Source organism: Rhinolophus hipposideros (genome assembly GCF_964194185.1).
Source record: "Rhinolophus hipposideros genome assembly, chromosome: 13".
Lineage (NCBI taxonomy): Eukaryota > Metazoa > Chordata > Mammalia > Chiroptera > Rhinolophidae > Rhinolophus > Rhinolophus hipposideros.
This window is the reverse complement of record NC_138059.1, coordinates 54,244,402-54,256,964: the sequence shown is the minus strand read 5'-3', so window position 1 is coordinate 54,256,964 and position 12,563 is coordinate 54,244,402.

The window sequence follows — 12,563 nt, the reverse complement described above, 5'->3', positions numbered from 1 at the left end:
GGGTGGCTAGTCTAACTGCCTAAGGCTTCCGTTCTCTGTGGCAGTGAAGGCTTAAAGCACTGTTTTCATCCTTCTTCCCTCTGTCTTTGCTCCAAGATCTCTGCCATGAGCATTGAGTTCAGCAGTGTTATATGCTGTCCCCTCAGCCCTGTGGACCATAAACGGAACCCTAGCAGTCTGAGTTCTTCCCTCTGCCACAGCTGCAGTAGTTCCAGAATGCAGCGAACTTGGAACACTGAGCTATGTCTGCATCCTGTGCCCGCACTGCCCCGTCTCAGCACTTCTTCCTTCCCTTCTCTACCGCTCACACAATGTGCCCACCTTTAGGTCAATTCAGTAGTGAGCCTCTTCCTCTTGCCTGTCTGCTGTGCACGGAGTCCTTTGTGGAGTTATAGTTGTTCAATTTGTTGTAAATTCTAGGGGAGATTTCATGCCACCAATTTGATGACATCCCATTTGTTTAAATTAGGAAGGAAATAATACTTTTGTCAGTGCTCAAAAAGTTTTGATAGTATCATTTCTAATTTGATTGACAACTCAAGTGATTATGCTAATTAGTTTACATTCTGCAAACATCCATAAACATTATAAATTCAATTCTAATTGGAAATTATGCAGACTATTTACATGTGCCAAAAGATTACACATTGCTCGTTAAAAATTCCTTTCAAATTATACCAATGATATGTAAGAGACGCTTACTGATTTTTTAAAATAAATTTATAAATCAAAAAAGAAAGAAATTGACTTATGTTAGTACAACTGATAGGTCATTTTTAATTTACTTTGATAATTTTAAATTTACTGGCCATGCCATTTAGCATACCTATGAATACTAATGATATAAGCACATGAAGGACAGATTTATTGGGTTCACATAAAGAATGTTATTATAAGGAGGAGGCATCCCCTTTGTTTCCAGCTTTTTAATTTTCTATTCAGCAAAAATAAGCAATCACAGAGGAACCATGTTTTCTGTGTTCCTGGAGGTTTTTTTGTGTCCTGCTTCAGTGGTTTCTAAGCCTCTGAGTTCCTAACTCTCCTGGTAATACTCAAGTCTAGTCTATTGGATACCATGCATTGAATCAGAGTTTTTCAGTTTCCTGGATAATCTAAGGCAGATATCTGGTTCACATTTAACGTGTGGTCTGTTAACTAAGCTAAGGTCTAAATCTATGTCTGCAGGCCCCCAGTGCTGACCTCTTAATCACCAAAGGAGTGCTTTCATTGGTTGGGAAATGAGACCAAATCCATCACTTTGGGGATGATAATAAAAGAAGAAACCATACCATGTATTTGAGCCAAAATTTAGAGTATACACAATGCTTCGTGCACATTATATCATTTTATTTTCACACAGCTGAATGAATTGCGTTGAAAACTGAAAGCAACATTGAACTTGTACAGGAATAACTTGGTCTCTGTATATGGCTTTTTCACTATCACTACTCATTTTATTAGCCACATGAAATGGTAACGAGATTTTTTTCTTTAATTTAGTTAAAAATGGTGATTAAAGCAAAATCCATTATGCCTTTAGAAAATGAAGGTACAGGGTCTGACAGTTAAGTTCACAAACTTGTTGCTAACCTTGTTTTGATATCAAAGTGATTATTCATTATGAATTTGTACCAACTGGACAAACAATTAACCAAATTTACTGTTTGGAAGTGCTGAAAAGACTGCATGAAAAAGTTAGACTACCTGAACGTTTTGCCAACAATCCATGGCTGTTGCATCACGACAAAGCACCAGTGCACCAGCTCACACGGCACTGTCTGTGAGGGAGTTTTCAGTCAGTAAACAAATAACTGTATTGGAACACTCTCCCTGCTCACCTGATCTGACCCCCAGTGACTTCTTTTTTTACCCCAAAATAAAGGAAACATTGAAAGGAAGGCATTTTGATGACATTCAGGACATCAGGGTAATATGACAACAGTTCTGATTGACATTGCAGAAAAAGTGTTCCAAAATTACTTTGACAGGTGGACTAGGTGCTGGTGTCGGTGCATAGCTTCCTAAGGGGAGTACTTCGAAGGTGACTGTAGTGATATTCAGCAATGAGGTCTGTAGCACTTTTTCTAGGATGAGTTTGCGAACTTAATTGTCTGACCTTGTGGGTGCGTGTGTGTGTGTGTGTGTGTGTGTGTGTGTGTTTGTGTGTCTGTGTATACCAAGCATGCCAAAAAATGTACACATTTTAAGAGATGTTATCTATGCATTACTTTTCAAAGTTGAATTGAATTACCGTTGCAATGTGTAGTATGACGTTTGTTCAAAAGATGGTTAATCAAATGAATGCTAGCATCATCGTGTGACAGGCAGGACAGTCAAAGAAAATGGTGAAAGCATGGTTGTCACTCGAAGAATACAAGACCATTTTGAAGTGGTATTTGAAATTCGAGACCATCATGGAAGTACAACAACAATGGAAGCGCGAACATGCAACAGAACCTCCAATGTGATTTTGTGATAAGTTTGAGATGCATGGTATTATGTGAAGAAATTGAAACTACATGTGCAATGATACAAGTGGACACTTTGGTCAACAGTGCTCAAGCAGCAGTTTGCCGTAATCAGAAGTGTCTTGACACTGATGGTAACCACTTTGAGCACCTCTTGTCATTGCAGATGTCAACATGACTTGTATTCATCTTTTGTTATTGGTATATATTGAGTATTACAATTTTAATAGTTTTTTTTTCTTAAAATGTGGATACTTTTTCTGGCACCATATATATGTGATATAGATATAGTTATAGATGTAGATGTAGATTTAGATATAGATATATAATATTTATCTAAGATCTTTCTCCCTATGGGTAACATATTTCTCTTATTTTCTTTCTATTTATTAATTTTCTCAGTTCATATCTTTCATCAATTCATTATATGCCCCCCTTTATTCAATGTTTTTTTTATTTGAAATTTAGCATAATCAGATCATACTCAGCATTCAAGAAAACAAACTGTTGAGAGTCAAAATAAGGTGAGGTTGACATTCAAGTTTAAAAGAAGGATAACTGTAGACATAAATGGGCTTTAAATTAAAACAGGTAATTCTAAAAGCTATCCTTTTGGAGCGTTTTGAATTATAGAAAAGGATAAACAACTTAGATATTATATTTGGAAAATAGCAGGTCTCCCCACAGAATTGTCAAGGTAAATTATATGATTTTCTTTTGTTCCTGAACAATATCCAGATCAGAGTCTCAGATGAGAGAACTGAACAGTTGCTATGTTTATTGTAATTTAATAGAGGCAGAATTACTTTCCCCAACAGATATCCCCTTAGCTTTATTTATAGATAAGAAAGGTCAGGTTGAAATTAAATATGCATTTTGTGGTTTAAATGAAGTAAATAATGAGATTTCTTTAAGATGGTGCCTGATAAAGAAATGCAGCTTTCTGTCGCATGTAGATATATTAAGTGGACTGCAGTTTCCAGAAGGTGGAATAGAACAAAATGAATGAGGGTTTACCTGAGACAGCATAGACTGAGAACATTTGATTTTTCCAGTCCCATGACATAGCTGAAAGATGGGATACAGGAAATTTGTCAGGTTTACTAGCCAGTGAATTACATTTATAACCTTTGGAAAATATTGTAAGATGGCAACTTATGTCCATTTACTTGTGTAAATGACTTTTATGTCTTCCCATTGAGAAATCAATAGAGTGATAAATAAAGAAAACAACTTCTTATAAACAGCAAAGACTTCAGACAGCCACAAAATGTGTTTTAATTTGACCAGCCTAATGGGCAATGCATTGACTGTAGTCCGTTATGTGCATGCTCTAATTCCATATGCCATTTACTACCTCTCAGCATAGCACTCTGCTTCTCAGAATCTTTTTCTTTTCTGCACCAAGAGACTTAACATATTTTCTGCATAGTTATGGAATCTTTCTCTTTTCATACTACTAAATGTATTGCCTCTGCTTGAGTCAGAAATAGCTGGTGACCATGATGGTGGCCTAGGGGTAGATCCTCTCTGTCAATATTTTATTCTCTTCTATTTCTTTTGCTTGAGCTTGAACCAGAGTCATGATAGAACATTATAGTTGGACAAACCCCTTAGTAATAAAGCATGAAACATGAACTACTGTTTTAAAGTTACTTGAATCACAGAGTGAAAAAATGATTCCCTTTGCAATTCTCTTTTAATCTTCATAAGATAGAACAATTTTACTTGTGCTAACCTGTCCTTGCCACCTCTCCAAAATTTGTAATTTCTAGTTTTCGTAAAGAGAAATCAGATCTTATGCTCAGAGCTTTTGCCAGACAAAAGAATCTAAGTAGAATTTATTGGGACTACCTTTTTAAATTTTTTATTTTGTAGTTACCATCTATTTATGAAATATTATACTGGTTATGCATTTATAGAAACAATTAAGATTTTAGTCAAAAGAGACTTAAGCAGAGTGAATTAATATAAAGAATGTTTTTAAGTAAATAATACTACAGGTAGAATATAAGTTCTGGAAAAAGCCACGCAGGTGTAGGCACTCAAGAAACTGGAGTTTGGGAAACATGACTTGAACAGAACCCTTTTCTTGGACAGGTGAGAAAATTAAGGACAACTGAGATGAGGGGACTTGTCCAGGTTTACCAAGCAGCTCATCACAGACTCAGAATGAGAACCTGTCTATTTCCGCCCAATCTGGTGTATGGTCTACTAAGCCACATGGCTTTCTCCTGATTTAGGAGACCAAGCGGAGTTAGTTACTCCCATAAAAGAAGAAAATTTAGAAAAAGACATGGCCAACATTTTCAGCATTACAAGAAACATAGATTTTAGAGTTTAAAAAGAGGTTTTCATAAAAACAGTGAGTCATGATAAAGGGTCTAATGGCATTTTCAAGATAATTAAGAATAAGATACTGAAGCTCATGTTTGGGAATTTAGCAAAATGCCATTTGCAGAAGCCATTTGGCTAATTTGATACACTCAGACAATTCACTGGTTCTCAAGCTTGACTTCATGTGTGATCACCTGGGATTATTTAGAAAATATTGATGCCGGGGTGCTACCCTAGCAATCCTGCTTTAATTGGTAAGGTCAACCTGGGCTTTGGAAGTTTTAAAAGCCCACCAGGTCATTCCAATATGCCGCCTCTTTTGAGAACCACTTGTCAACATAAACACAGGTAACCTCTGTGCCATGTCATGTACAGATAGACTATTGTCATCATGGTGCTAACCAGATTACTTACTTCATTGTCCTTGAAGGGGGAAATTTCAGGGATCAAGAAGACGCAGAGAAAGGGAAAGCAAGAGGTTAGACTGTGTGGCTGTTCCCATACTGACAAGTGAGAATTCCTTATTTGTGGCCAGCATTTAGTCCAGAAATGCATATTTACAGAGAGCATTTGTGTGTCTGTGTGTTTGTGAGGACCTTTTGCCTTGCCCCTGATACTCTGTGTTTGTGTGTATACTTACTCCTAAGGGTCTCTGTGCCTATCCAAGAATGCGAATTTACTTTGTTTCTAGCCAACAAAAGACCTTTGAAGAGAAATTTTCTGATAAAAATTTTCTTAGGAGCCTCAACTGTCAAATTTATTTATTCTAAACTGTAAAGGCTATTTACTCCAACCTGGCACTTTTCAAATCTGCTATGAATTAAAATCAACTGAGCACTTGAGTCTATGACATATTTTTTGTTATAGAAATAATAAACACAATATAAATTTACCATTTTAACAATTCTTAGTTATACAGTTCAGTAGAATTAAGTACATTCACATTGTTGTGCAACGATCACCACCATCAAACTTCAGAATTTTTTTCATCTTCCTCAACTGAAACTCTCTATCCATTAAAGAATAACCCCCTTCTTACCTCATTCTTTTCTCCTTCCAGCCCTTGGAATGGTGGTTACCATTCTGTTTTCTGTCCCTATGAATTTGACTACTCTAGGTACCTCTTTTATGTGGAATCATACAATATTTGTGTTTGTGTGTGTTTTATTTCATTTAACATAATATCTTCAAGTTTCATCCATGTTGTATCACGTGTCAGAATGTCTTTCCTTTTAAAGGCTGAATAATATTCTATTGTATGTATAGACAACATTTTGTTTATCCATTCATCTGAGAGTGGATATTTGGGTTGTTCCCACATTTTGGTTACTGTGAATAATTCTGCTGTGAATGTTGGTATACAAATATCTGTCTGAGTCCCTGCTTTCAATTCTTTGGGGTTTATATTCAGAAGTGGAAATTTTAGATTATATGGTAATTTTGAATTTAAGTTTTTGAGGAACTGTTATGCTGTTTTCTATAGCAGTTGCACCATTTTACATTCTCCCCAGCAACGTGCAAGTGTTCTGATTGGTCCACACCCTTAACACTTGTTGCTTTCTGTTTATTTTTATAGTCGTTCTTCTAATACACGTGAGGGGGTATTTCACTGTGGTTTTGGTTTTCATTTCCCTGATGATGAGTGATGTTGAGTATCCTTTCAGGTGCTATTCGCCATCTGCATATCTTCTTTAGAGAACTATCTTATTCAAGTCCTTTCCCTATTTTTCAGTTGGGTTATTTATTTTTTGTTGTTGAGTTCTAGGAGTTCTTTATTTATTCTCTATGTTACCCCTTATCAAATAGATGATTTGAAAATATTTTCTCCCATTTTCTGTGCCAGACATTTTCACTGGTCTATGGCCCAGAGTTCACTGGCCCAGAGAACTGCTATTTTAGTTCCCCTGGTGATTCCCTGCACCACCACATCTAGCTGTCTCTTCTCCTGTCTACCCTTTCCCAAAATCACCACTCTAAACTTTTTCATTATTTTCTTTACCATTTAAAAATATTTTGTCATATATGTGCATTTATATATAAATATAGACACATGTATAAAATATTCTAAAAATACATTGATTCATCTTGCTATGTTTGGGCTCTATGAAATATATTGTATGTGTACTCATTTGTGAATTACTTTGTACTGAATAATGTGTATCTAAAGTTCTTCCAGGTTATAATGTATAATGGTTACATATTAATTTCAGATATATAGTATTCTGTTGTCTAAATATAGACAATAGTTCTTGTCCTATGGTGATATTAGGGTTGTTTTTCTCTCTACTTTCCCCCATTATAGACTACGCCACCCTAAGCATCTCTAAAAGAACTGACAGGGCATAGTGTATACGGATGCTCAACTTGACAATGCATGTTGTGACAATGCAAGCTGTTTTCCAAAGTAGCTGTATTGACTTATATCCTCATTTACAGTGTTCCTGTTTCTCTAATCCCTGACCAGTATTTGATATTATAAGATATCTTTATTTTTCTCAATCTATGGGATGTAAAATATCTGTGATCTCATTTTGTATTTCTCTGATAATAATGAGGATGAGTATCTTCTTATTCGTTTACTTGTCATTATTGGGGAAGGGGAACAGGACTTTATTGGGGGAACTGTGTGTACTTCTGGGATTTTTTCCAAGTCAAATTGTCCTTTCAATCGTAGTTGTGGAGGGTGCAGCTCAGCTCCAGGTCCAGTTGCCGTTGTTAGTTGCAGGGGGCGCAGTCCGCCATTCCTTGCAGGAGTTGAGGAGTCGAACCGACAACCTTGTGTTTGAGAGCCCACTGGCCCATGTGGGAATGGAACCAGCAGCCTTCGGCATTAGGAGCATGGAGCTCCAACCACCTGAGCCACCGGGCCAGCCCTGAAATTCTTGTTCATGTATATGATTTTTTTTATTTTGTGTTATCTTTTTTCAACTATTTCTTTGTAATTTTTTAGTGAAATTTATCAGTCTTTCTCTTTCTTGTCTGAGAAAGCTTCCCTTTCCTGAAGTCAATAGTTTTAAAATTTTACTTTTTAAATTTAAGTCTTTAATGTATCTGTTTTTGATTTTGCTAAACACCATAAGAGATTCTAATGTTTTCTATACGAAATGACCAATTGTCCCAGGGCCATTTACTAGACCACCCACAATGCCTGCTTTATCAAAAATGCAGTTTCTATACATGCATAGGTCCTTGTTTAGCCTTCCTTTCTTATTGCATTGTTCAGTTTGTTCATCCCTAAGTCAAACCACACAGGCTAACACCTCAAGTACAGTGCTTCATACAAGAGATGATAGTTCATAGTTGCCCTGTTCTTAATTTTATAGAGTAAGCTTCTAATGTGTCACGGCTAAGACCACTATTTACTGTGGTAGACAACTTTTATTGGATTAAGGAGATTTCCTTCTATTTCCATTTTGCTTAGAGATTTTAAAATCATGAATAGGGGGTCGGCCCGGTAGCTCAGGAGGTTGGAGCTCTGTGCTCCTAACTCCGAAGGCTGCCGGTTCGATTTCCACATGGGCCAATGGGTTGTCAACCACAAGGTTGACGGTTCTACTCCTCGAGTCCCACAAAGGATGGTGGGCAGCGCCCCCTGCAACTAAAGATTGAACATGGCACCTTGAGCTGAGCTGCCACTGAGCTCCCAAGATGGCTCAGTCGGTTGGAGCATGTCTTCTCAACCACAGGGTTACCAGTTCGACTCCCACAAGGGATTGTGGGCCGCGCCTCCTGCAACTAGCAACGGCAACTGAACCTGGAGCTGAACGGCAGATTAAAAGGACAACAACTTGACTTGGAAAAAAGTCCTGGAAGTACACATTGTTCCTCAATAAAGTCCTGTTCCCCTTCCCCAATAAAATCTTTAAAAAAAAATCATGAATAGATTTTGAATTTTATTAAATACTTTCTCTGAATCCGTTGAAATGTTTTCACCTTTAAGGTTTAACTGTGCCAAAGTACAGTTTTTCTAACATTAAACCATCCTGCCACTTCTAGGATAAACTATTATGATTTACATCACAAGCTAGGAGAGTCTAACATGCAAAAAACAAAACAATTGACAGATCTTTATTTCTTTTAGATGTGTTCTTCACCTGATCCTACATGTCTAGCATCAACGAATATGAAAGAAATGCATGGCTGCAGAGCTAAGGATCTTCTGGCAGGTAGTGTGTATTTTATCTGTGTGCATTTTTTTTTCTATTCAAAGACTCCTCGCTTTATAGCAAATCTAAGAGTTTTGTCATTGTGTCCTTCTCAGCAAACAACAGAAAACAAAATTGTTCGCTACTAATACTAAGAAACAATTACAAATGGCAATAGTCCCTCCTTGGCAAGGCAAATAGATTTTACAAATTTCTAAAATGCAATAAACTTAGTTAGCAAATTATTCTTTAACAAAACTATATAGCCTGAACACAATTTGCTTCTATTTTTTTTCACAATTTGTAAAGAAGACAAAAATCCATTTATATCTTCAATATTTTTTGTCTTTGTGAATGAAGAAAGTTCATAACCATGCACTCAGTTACTTTAAAAGTATGGAGTGCACAGAATGCCCCGAAATTTCATTAGGCATATGGCATAAACACCATGTCACTTTCTAACGAAAGCAAATCAAGCATAATAAATGAGTACAGGATACGATGTGTAAAGTCGTTAACTTTGCTGACAGTAAATGGATTTCTAGAACTACAAAACAAAGTGATGATTTTCCATTTTCATTTATACCTACAGACAAAACAGTCCTTTTCAAATAACGAATACTTTAAATAGTAAAGAAATCAAAGGCAAAAGTACTCCAAAGCATATTCAAATGATACATTGATTTTACAATTTCCGTATGTTTGTATATAAGCATTAATACTTGTTAATTATAGAGTCTACATCTGAATCTCAGAATTCGCAGGGTACATTTATAAAATGTATTTTAATTATTTCTTTTTTAATTTGTCTAAAATTATATTTATGATTTATAACAGCTTAGTTTTTACAGTTATTAAATACTCTATTTTAAGAATAATTATTTTGCTTGCAAGAATGTTAGCTTCCTGGAGTCATTCAAAATAAACACTATTAAATACATGACAGTGTATAGGAGGCATGATGAAGAAATAATTACAAAACAGAGTATTTTACAAAGCAATTACAAAACAGCCAGGAAGTATGATTTAAAGTTATAAAATGCAATATTAATACGTATTTTAAGGAAGTTGTAAGAAAATTAAATATTCAATGTCCTTTTCAGCAAAGATGGATTTCATTCTTTAAAAATGTCATTCTTTATTGTAAGAACATTAGATTAGGAAATGTTTCCAATGAGCCCTTAAAATGAAAATGAATGTGTCCAGATTTTGCACATGTCCAATTTGCATAAAGCATATCTTTTGCTAACCTTGACTCATTAAAGCATGAATTGCTACCAACATAGGAGAAATTGGATAGCCTCCTCTTGCTCAATATCTAAAGGCCAGATTTCTAATGATGGTGGAAACAGCAGGGGTAAAACAGCAGAGCCATAAAACTGCTCTTGCAGCAAATGGGAGAATGTACACGTGATCACAGCCAACACTGCCTGATACACAGCTCGGGGGCTATACATCTTTGCCTGTACTAGAAGGATCCGAAGAGCTCATTCACTTAAGTTTTTTTTTTAAATGTGACTCAAACAGGTTTTTTTCTTTAAATCTCTTTTTTTCCCTGTGATAAACTAATATTGGTTTTGTCTGCGTTTATTATTGAGCTATGAGAGCTTGGGGAAACAACAAATTTTGAACTCTAAGAGTAGCCTTCACTTTCCTTGAAACTGCATTCATATGGAATTCTTCATTTCTTTTTTTCTTCTTTGTTTTCCAATTATAGTTGACATTTAATAGTATTTTATATTAGTTTCAGGTGTATAGCATAGTGATTACACATTTATATAATTTGCAAAGTGATCCCCTGACTAGTCTAGTACCCATCTGACATCATACATAGTTATTACCATATTATTGACTATATTCCTTATGCTATAACTTTGCATTCCCATGACTATTTTGTAACTACCACTTTGTTCTTCTTAATCCCCTTACCTTTTTTTTTTTAATTTTATTTACTGTTCTAATTTTCTTTAATGGGTTTTACTTATGCTAAGAGAATTAGAACTATTCTATAGAAAGAGAGAAAGGAAAGGGAGTCAACAAAGGAGAAAAGAAGCCTAGCCAAACAGAGTGGAAATATTTTGGCTGTTGTAAATTTGTGGGCTGGAAAAAGCAGAAGCTGGTGGGGGAAAAACCAGAGTTGTAACAGAGTATTATTAAGACTGAACCCAATGGGTCTTCCCCAGTGCTTTGGCAGTAAAAGAAAGATCCAGGGAGATCAACTATCTATCCCAGTTTGGAAGAATTTAGAAAACTGGATGACAAGGAAAAGTCCAATGAACTTGATATTGAAATACAAGAAGTGTCAATAAGAAAGATTGAACCTGAGGAATTAATAAAACTCCTAGAAAAAATATGTTAAGTAAATTTGCAGACATTACCCTTAGTGATATTTTTACTGATATATCTCCTTGCGCCAGGGAAGTAAGAGAAAAAAACAAACATACGGATTACATCAACTGAAAAGAGTTTTCACAGCAAAGGAAACCATCAATAAATCAGTGTGTGAGGGGTATAAATGATAATTGTCTAACTATTACATTGTTTTGTGCACCTGAAATTAATTAAAAAATGTTAAAAAATTTTAAAAAATAAATAGGACAAGTTTCTAAGAAAGAAAGAAATAATAATAAAAAAGACATCCTACTGAATGGAGAAGATATCTGTCAATGATACATCTAATAAGGGCTTAATATCCAACATTTATTTTTAAAAAAACTCATTCAACTCAATACTGAAAAACAAAAAGCCCAATTAATAAGTGGGCAGAGTTCTGAAAACAACAAAAGAACAAGACAAACAAACGAAGGAACAAAAATTAATAGACATAGACAATAGGTTAGGGGTTACCAGAGGGTAAGGGGAGAGGGGGTGGTAGATGAGGGTAACGGGGATCAAATATATGGTGATGGAAGGAGAACTGACTCTGGGTGGTGAACACACAATGTGAGATATACACAATGTATCACAGAATTGTACACCTGAAATCTATGCACTTTCACTAACAATTGTCACACAAGAAAACCTTTTATTTCCAACTGTTTAATAAACTAGTAAACTGTTTTCCAAAATGATTGTACCATCTTACATTCCTATCAACATTGTAGGAGAGTCTAGTTCCTCAAAATCTTCACCCATAATTGTTCATTTCAGTCATTCTAATACAGTTGTAGTGTGTCTAATGGTGGTTTTCATTTGTTTTCCCTTGATGATCAATGCTGTTTAGTGCCTTTTCTTGTGTTCATTTGCAACCTGTGTATGTTCTTTGTTGAAGTATCATAGTTTAAATATTTTGCCCATGTTTTTATTGGGTTGTTTGCTTTTTTTTTTATTTTTTTATTTTTTTATTATTTTTTTATTTTTTTATTTATTTATTTTTTGTTGAGAGCCCACTGGCCCATGTGGGAATCGAACCCGCAGCCTTCGGAGTTAGGAGCACGGAGCTCTAACCGCCTGCGCCACCGGGCTGGCCCGGGTTGTTTGCTTTTGAAATGCAAAATTTTAGAGTTCTTTATATTTTGGACGCAGTCTTTTATCAAATACTACATAATTTGCAAATGATTTCTTCATCTGTGTTACTTTTCCATTATCTTTGCAGTGTTGCTGTTTTTTAGGA